We start from the raw sequence: 9,221 nt of genomic DNA, 5'->3' as shown, positions 1-9,221 counted from the left end.
TCAAACACCCGAACATTTTCAAGAAGAATATTTGTAGCAAAAGCAGAACGGCGGTGTAACTTGGTAAAGGTACTTGGTCAACCACCTTGATACCAGCGCGTGCCAAGCAACGTCACCATGTGGCAGCTGTTTCACAGGGGCCCTCGGGTTCGTCATGGCACCATAAGCTATTAACTAGGCAACTACTACCAACTTACACGCAATGAAGGCGGTGGGTCATAGACCACAGAATTAGAGGAGTATTGCAAAGGAAGAGTCAACAACAAGGGTTTCCCTTCGCAACAAGGGACAAGGAATTCAAATCCAACGACGGATTTTAATTTAAGGAGATTCAAGTGTCCTGCTAGGATATCCACAATTAGCCGATATAGTGTCCTATGTTCTCCAATCATGGCTGGTCTGCTGGCATCTGGATAGTAACTTTTCTTGTAACCCACTTAACATCATCCTTGAAAACCGTAAGCAATTCTACTAAGACCTAAGGGCACATGGACATAATAAACCCAACGAAGTAAATAAAATACATATTCCAATGGTCTTATACGGGTACAACATACAGGCATTCACTCTCCCATCCTTGACACATCATTCACCTTCTCTACGGTCGAACTATCTCAACAACTATGGACGAAAAAACAATGGCAAGAGTACAATACTGGAGCACAGCGACGAAAGGCACTGCTAACTATGGTACATCTTCCCAAGGCAACTATTCTACTTTGGACCACACATCTTCATTCCTAGGCTCGGCGGATGCTTCTATCACCCTGGCTATGGATCTACCTCTTCTCTTGGCAATGGCTAAGTGAGAGGAATCAAGGGTTCTACTTCCGACACTTCTGAGGGTGGAGGTGTCAGTGGTACTACAACACTGGTTCTCCTTCTTTCTAGCGGATGGACATGGATCCCCTCCACGATCAAGGGATCTAGCTGTTCAGCAGCCAGTGTCCTCCACTTAGCCCTGGTGACCATTTAGGCCTCTCCCAACTGATGGGCATGTCGATCTTCAGCCTCCTTTAGAGCTTCTAACATGGCAGTCTCCCGACTCTCCGTGGCTGTCGCACTGGCATGCGCTTCAGCAAGTTGCACCTGGAGCATCCTAGAGAAGATCTTGGCTTTCTTGGCTCGATGGAGGCACTTCCTCAGCTCTAAGGCTTGCCAGTCATACTGCTCATCCAGAGGAAGCAGGTACGTGGTCAAGTGCACCATGGTTGGACTGTCTTATTGTGCATCCTGCCCTTGCAAAGCCTCCATGCGAGCCCTCCATGCCCGTCGATTCTTTTCCAAAAGTGGAAAGAACCTCATGGGGGTACGGGTAATGAGCTCCTCATAGATCTGGTAAAGGTACCACAAGGATTTGTGAGCCACAACCTGATAGGTGTCGATGAAGCGAAACCCAGTTGTGGTCACATTCCAGGCTTCGGTGATGTCGGGGAACTCTTCACTTTTTCCAATATAGACGGTAACCTCACACCACTCAGTGCCATGCTTTTTATACTCATGGCCCTCATACTCGGGACGATCTTTGACTCTGAGCTTCTACAGGGTGGCATGTAGGATTCTTGGAAAACTCTCAACGTTCAGGCAGTAACTACTAACCCAGGCTCCTGCCATTCCTGATGGTGGTTGCTAAGAAGGACTGAGCGAAAACTTGCCCAAAAGAAAAGCTAGATGAGCTAAAGTGCACCTAGTGGTGGTACCAATGGCTAAGCCAGACCCAGCTTATAATGGTAGAGCGGTCAGTGATCCTAGTGCGGTCCACCAAGGTTCCAGCACGAGATCGCTATAAATGAATCGACTGAATTTTTTGCACGTTCGAGGCGAGCGATGTCCGAGGTCATTACTGACTAGTATGACTGTAGGGAAAGTGTCCAACAAGAGCATAGAAAAGAGTACGGGGAGACGTGGGTCATGACAGGCATGAACCATGGGTGAACGCGGAGCACAAAGCCACAGTGCAGAAATAACTTTGGAACAAGGAACGAGTCAGTCATGCACAATACGACACACGTGACACCTATGGATGGCATATCCACAAGCAATACGGGCACTACAATGCACAAACAGGATATGCATGAATGCACATCCTATACGTTCTTCCACCGTTGCCAACATATAGGGCAACCGTTCTCAGATTTTTGGCACATCGTTCTCTCCCTGTAGCTAGTCGATACTATCGGACTATGCTCGGGGTCAGTGTACCTACAGAAAAATTGATTAAGCCTATCTAAATTAGCAGAGTGCCATCTATCCTGGATACATAACCATAGTAATAGGGCTACTATATAACTTCACATGTAACGTCCTAACTTTTTGCAAAAATGGGTTGTCAAATTTTAGTTTAGAAAATGATTTTGAAGCTTTATTTCCTCATTTATGCTCTGATACCACCTGTGGTAGAACCGCCTCATCTAATGCCTCCCAGGAGTACTTGGCTTCCATTAGACACTAAATACTCAAGGGAGGACATTAAATTATACGGTTCCATTGGGCACACCCCATGGGAGAGCCTAAAAGTCCACATTTTTCCATCAGGATCACAAATGAGAGAATAAAAGTTCCGTTGGGCACACCCCATGGGAGAACATAAAAGTCCACATTTTTCCATCAGGATCACAAATCAGAGAATAAAGCTTACATCACTTTCCATGCAGCATCAGAGTATAATATTTATTATTTATAATAGTGGAATATGATCATGTTATCAGAGTTATGATCAATTTAATTTAACAGCGGAATATAAACATGTGAACAGAGTTACAGCGGAATTAAACATCTATTTATGACATGATGAAGTATTGATATATAAACTATGACAACAGATTATAAAACTTCCATTTATAAAAATATTTAGTGAGAGTTATAGATAAAAACTATGATCACAGCATAAGGGAATCCTCTCTGAGCCCACCAGGAGGAATTCATACACAATGGTTAGCTCTAGCATCTACCTGTCACCTGCAACAGGGGGAAATAAAACCCTGAGTAGTCAATTGTACTCAGCAAGACTTACCTGATAGGAGAAAAGAAAAAACTCCAAGGATATGCAAGGCTATCTGGCTTGTGAGTTTATTGCATATGTAGGAAGCATTACTAAGCGTGCGTCCTTATATTCAATTTTATTAGTAACCAGCATTAGTTCATTAACCAACCATTCTATGTAAGCACCTGTGCTACTTTCAAGCAGGTGGTAAGCAATTAGAATCATTTTACCATCTTTCATCTTCCAGTTCTTACTACGGTGCTAGATTGTAGACAAGTCATACCGACACAGCGGCGATTCACGAATCAATGTGCCTAGCTGGGTACCCCAAAACACACACCTCGCTTGTATCCCAGGCATAAGCAGGACCAACCCACTACCCTCCTGTCATGGGGTCTAGGTCCCCGTCCAAACTTGGACCCCAAGCCCCCGCTCCTGAGTCCCGGACTCAGAGCAGTGCTTGGACCTCCAACCCAAAAACCACCCTGAAAGTCGGTCCAGAAAGAGCCGAAACCCATGACAAGAGAGTAACAAGTCTTCCTTGTGCCCACACACAAGTATGTGCTCGGGATAATAAGTTTGTGACTTGCCTAGAGTCCAATGCAACGGCCGGTCCTTAACCAACACAGACAGGGAACAATTGTAACCAAGCTATGCCCCGTTGGCCACAGGACACAACCCATTACGCCCACCGTTACCCAAACCATATCCCTGCCCGGTCTCTATTTTTCCTTTCACCATTTATATATTCCAAGTAATAATAATATAGTAACAACAATAATATATTTCCTATCTCTCTCGCGAGTGACAGGCAATCACTCGACTTCTACTGGAATCCTATAGCATAGCAATCTACACGATCCTGTCATACTAGTAAGACTCATAGGATATATATATATATATATATATATATATATATATATATATATATATATATATATATATATATATATATATATATATATATATATACAAGGGTTTCATTCAACTCCTTAAAACTTAATGCACAAATATAATTTAAAGTGTAGAATAATAGGTGTTATGCACCGGGGCTTGCCTGGGTAAGACTTAATCAGAAGTTAGCTTTTCATCATGGCAACACGATCCCCAAAAGTACCATTTCTCCAGCAACTCCTGATGACTCCGCGATCCATCGACGTCCCTATTATGATATGCAATGCGATGCAATGCAAAGACGTAATTAATCAACTGCAATCGTGACTCGTAAAATACGATTTACGCCTTTCAAGTTAACGAGCTAGTTCTAACGACCAACGTACTAATCTACGTATCAACATCATCGAGAAAGGTGCCATTTCCCAACAAGTGTTTTAGTTATACAATTCCAAGGTGTTTCTTTTATTCCATTCTATCGATTTAATCTTCATTCGAAATAGGACATCATTATCTATCTAGCCGACTAATTACTCAGGAGCTACAAAAATTACAGTGAGCAGCTAATAATATTAGAAATTTACTGTAAAATTTTTAGAGTCAACACTATCATCATTTTCTCACAAAAATTCCCACAAGGTCACATTTTAACAATATTAAACATTTTAAAATAATTAGAGTAACCTTGGAAACATTTTAAAACTAGATGAACCAAATACGCTAATAGATACATCATGATTTTAGGAAACTAACAAAATTTGTTTCATAATTTTTGGATAACTTCACAAATTTATATTGATTTTACAAGTTTATTTCTAAAACTAAATTAGCAAATGCTTTAGAAAACTAAAGGCGCCAGCGGCCACCAAATCGGCCCCCTGCGGACCACGTGGGGGCGCGACCACGCCCAGCACTGGCGGTAATGACGCGGACAGCCCACGTGGACGCATGGCCTAGGCGCACAGCGTGCGCACGCGGCCCTGGCGCGGGCGGCACAAGGCCGGCCCAGGCAAGGCGTCGAACAGGCCACGGTCGCGGGGGCGCAGGGCGAGCGGCCCAATAGGCTGGCCCACGTGGCGTGGCCCAGGCATGGGCGCGCATTTTGTAGAAAGACCCCGTGTTTTTCTCTGTTCAACCCGAGATCCACAAACACTGTGATGCACTATTCATTAGAGTCACGTAATTTACACCTAGAACCCTATGTTAGCTTCTATTCACACTTTCTCACCTTCTCTCCCTCCCCAAAAGCAGAGCACGGAGCAGAGGAGTACCGGCCGGTGGTCAATCCCAGCTGGGGAAGGCACGGCGGTGGCGGGAAGCCCGCCGATGAGGTGCACGGGAGCCCGCACGACCTCGGGCTGGCCACGACAAGACCTGAGCCGGCCCCCGGTAGCTTGCCCATGCTAGCCATGGAGGCAGGCATGCCGGCCAGGCGGGCGGTGTGGCACGGTGAAGCAGAGGAGACACAGCGTGGCTCCCACATCGGTGAAGTGGAGTACGACGTGGCCTTGAGTCGGTCCCCGGCGTGGTCGTCCTCGTGGAGGTGCGAGGCGAGGCGGAGCCGCGCGCGCGCTTCGGTGAGAGGGAGGAGTGCGGCGGCAAAGTTGTACCGGTACTCAGCCTTGTCGGCCCACGCGAGGAGCGGGGAGCTGTGCACCAGCGCGAGGCCATGGGGCACGCGCACGCTCATGAGGGACTAACAACAGACGGCATGGCCACGGCAGGTGCTGCGGAAGAGGAAACGATAGAGGCAAGCAGGGAGGGGGAAAGAGCAGGCAACGGCTCAACAAATCATCCATTAAAGTGCTCCCGAACAAGGACACGAGGGAGCATGCGCACATGGCGCCTACTGTGCTCGTCCAGTGCAGAAGCGGCCCCAAGCAGAGCAGACGAGAGAGAGAGAGCAGTATGTGACAAGACCAGCAGAGGGTGGGAGAGCAAGCAGCCGGCAAGGCCAGCAAGCTCGGTCCTATCTCATAACGCGTGCGTCGTACCGGCGAGGTAGGTGAGATGAGTGGCCGGCGGCACTTTCATTTTTATTTTTATTTTGTTCATATTTATTTTTAAACTAACAAACATGACTTTGACACTCGAACAAGCAGACCAACATATTCACGATGTTCATATCTTGCTGATGATAAGATTTTTCCTGTTTATATTTTATATTATTTTAGCTTCCAAAATCTATTTTCTAAAACAACTTTATGCATTTACAAGCATAACTAAAGCTCTAAGGTTTTATTATTTAGCAAATTTTACTTTCAACAAATTTTCCTTTATAAAAATTGTTTTTCATGCTTAATCAAATAAACAATCCATTCGCTATTTATTTGCTATTAGGCATTTTTAAGCACTATCATCGTACTTTTTCCACAACAAGCCCTAAACAACTTTTGTCCACAAGATTATTTGGAAGTTGTTAAGAACCGAGGCAAGTTGACTAGTGACACTTATTTGTTTGTTTCGTTCACGAAAGCGAGTCACACAAGATTCGTTTATAATTCCATGTGTGCTTTAAACTTTTAAAAGCCAAAAACTTGTTTTGCTAATTACTCTTAGGCATTAACCTAAGTACTAAGCAAGCTCGTAACACCAGAGGTGTTACAGATTTGCCCCAGTGGCACGGCTTGCTTTCTTGGCATGATGCCGTGGAAAGGCGCTCCGGTCAGTCAGGCACACGATCAGTCAATACCCATGGCGTCAAGCGTTTCGGCATACATGATGTTGAGGCTGCTGCCTTCATCCCATCAGTACCTTGGTGAGCCACTTCGTGCTGATGATCGGGTGGACCATGAGCTGATATCTCCTTGGTTGCGGGACACTCTCCGGGTGGTCGGTCCGATCAAAGATTATGGCGCACTTCGACCACCGGAGGAAGAAAGGCGCGACCGGTTCGACCGTATAGACTCGCGGCACGCGAGCTTCTGGCAGCGCTTGGAGTCATAGGCCGCCGACCCTCCAAAGATCATGAGACAGCCATCCAGTGTTGGAAAGCCGCCGTCACTCCCCTCGGCGTCATCTGCGGTCGGCTCGGGGTCCTTCCCATGCCCTCCCTTGTTGAAGCCTCTAGACAAGAACCGCTTCATGAGGCCACAGTCCTTGTATAGATGCCTCACAGGGAAAGCATGGTTTGGGCATGGCCCTTTAAGTAGCTTCTCAAAGTGGTCCGGGGTATCCTCGATGGGCTTTTGACCCCCCTTACGGTCGACGGTGGCCACGAGCGAGCCCTCACGCCACTGCTTGTTCTTCTTCTTGCCAGGACGGCTAGAGGCGCCTTCACCGGCGTCCTTGTCCCACTTTGCCTTGCCCTTGAGATGGTCGAAGATCGCTCCGACCGCCTCCTCACCCGAGGCATGGCTAGTGGTGATGTCAAGGAGCTCCTTGGTGGTTTACGGACCCTTACGTCCTAGCTTCTGAACTAGGGACTCACAGGTGGTCCCGGATAGGAAGTCTCCTATGACGTCTGCGTCGGCGACATTGGGTAGCTCGTTGCACTGTCAGGAGAAGCGTCGGATGTATCCACGAAGGGTTTCTCTGGCCATCTGTCAATAGTTTTTGAGATCCCATGGGTTCCTAGGACACTTGTATGTGCCCTAAAAGTTTCCCACAAAGATCTCTTTCAGGTCCGCCCAACTTTAGATTATGTTGGGCAAGAGGTGTTCCAACCATGTTCACGCCGAATCAGCCAGGAACAATAGAAGGTTGCGGATAATGAAATCGTCATTATCCACTCCACTGGCTTGGCAAGTAAGTCAATAATCCTCAAGCCATAGTCTAGGGTTTGTTTCCCCAGAGTATTTCAGGATGTTGGTTAGTGGTCGGTACCATGGTGGGAAGACGGCGTTGAGGATGTGTCCGCCGAAGGCCTGAGGTCCCGGTAGGCTAGTGCTCGAGCTTCGGTCCTCACCGCTGTCGTAGCATCCACCTTGATGAGGGTGGTAGCCATAGCTAGCTCCCTCCCTTAGATCGTTGTGGGCACGCCAGCGGGCATCGAGGGTGTCATGCGTGTCACGGTTGTGACCGAGACGCTCATGTATCGGGACCGCGATGCGCAACCTACCGCCTTGTTTCACCTGGTGGACTGACGCGTTCTTGTCAAGTCGCTCTAAGGGCATGCGCTAGCTGGCGTCGAGCTTGCGTCGCCGAGACAGCGAGCTCTCGGCCTACTATGCCGCCACACGCTTGAGTAGCGTGCGAATCTCATGATGGACCCGACGGTCTTTAGCGTTGCGGGCCTCGGAAGCCCCCAGAGCAAGGCCACCACAGCGGCGATGTTTTGGCTCGCTCGGGCGAAGTGTGGGAGTGCTTCATCGTCATTGATGATCCTCCGGTTCACGTCGCAGGCCATGGTGCTCGATCTCTCGATCGAGCTCCACGCATTCCTGCTCGAGCTAGAGTCATGCTTCCTCAAGCTCTTGGTGTCAGGCCTTCAGCTGCTCCACCCGCAGAATAGGCGGGGCCCTGCATCCCTCCCGACCTCATCGTTGAGGTCATTTGTTGGGGTAGCCTATTCCTCGTGGGTGCTTTTGACATGTCCCTCGGGGATACCTACCATGAAACACTCACGAGAGGGGTGATGGCTCCCCCTGCTAGAGTCAGAGCTGGAGGGTGACTCTGATTCTCCTGCATGGAGGTCATGGAAAGACTCCATGACATATTCGGTCATCCCCACGAACTCATTGTTTGTGGGGGATGGAGGCATGCGTTGTGCCACAAGGTGGCCATTGGTCTCTACGGTGTTGTGAAGACCACACAGGAGCGTTGTCGGGGCGCTCTGGATGAGGTATTCCGGAGAGAGCGGCTCCCCTCCAGCAAGTTGTGCCATGACGTTGGTGAACGAGAAGGTGAGGTGGCGCAGGTCCTCCTAGGATTGACGGGTCCCAGGAAGGCGCCGAGCTGATGCTCTAACCTCCCGTAGTCGAAGTCGAGGAGCTGGTCACTTCCGGGGGTGCGGGCCTTCGGTGCGTGCAGCTGTAGCTCCTCAAGCGCCTCGGCGATCGCATTGAGGCCAGAGGAGTGGAGAGGTCGGATGGTGGTGGGAGCCATCACCAACTCTTCCTCCATTGTGACGATGAAGTCCTGGTGCTCGAAGCGCATGTGCGCGCCCAGTACCCAGCTGAGGTTGCGACTAGTGTTGACACCATTTTTTGCACGTGTCAAAATGATCAGAGTGGGCTAATCGGCAGGAGGAAAGTTACTATATACGCTGACAGCCGATGAAAATCAGCTTGTAAAGATGGTTGCCGATGAATGGTGGTGATCAATGGAAAGGTTGATTTAGACTCGGGCATTGCCGATAAGGTTGGAGATGTTATTGTCGATGCCGATGAAGGAAGGTTTGAAA

This window comes from Miscanthus floridulus, chromosome 15, assembly GCF_019320115.1.
Source record: "Miscanthus floridulus cultivar M001 chromosome 15, ASM1932011v1, whole genome shotgun sequence".
NCBI classification, from domain to species: domain Eukaryota; kingdom Viridiplantae; phylum Streptophyta; class Magnoliopsida; order Poales; family Poaceae; genus Miscanthus; species Miscanthus floridulus.
The sequence above is the reverse complement of the archived record's forward strand: the minus strand, read 5'-3'. Positions refer to the sequence as shown.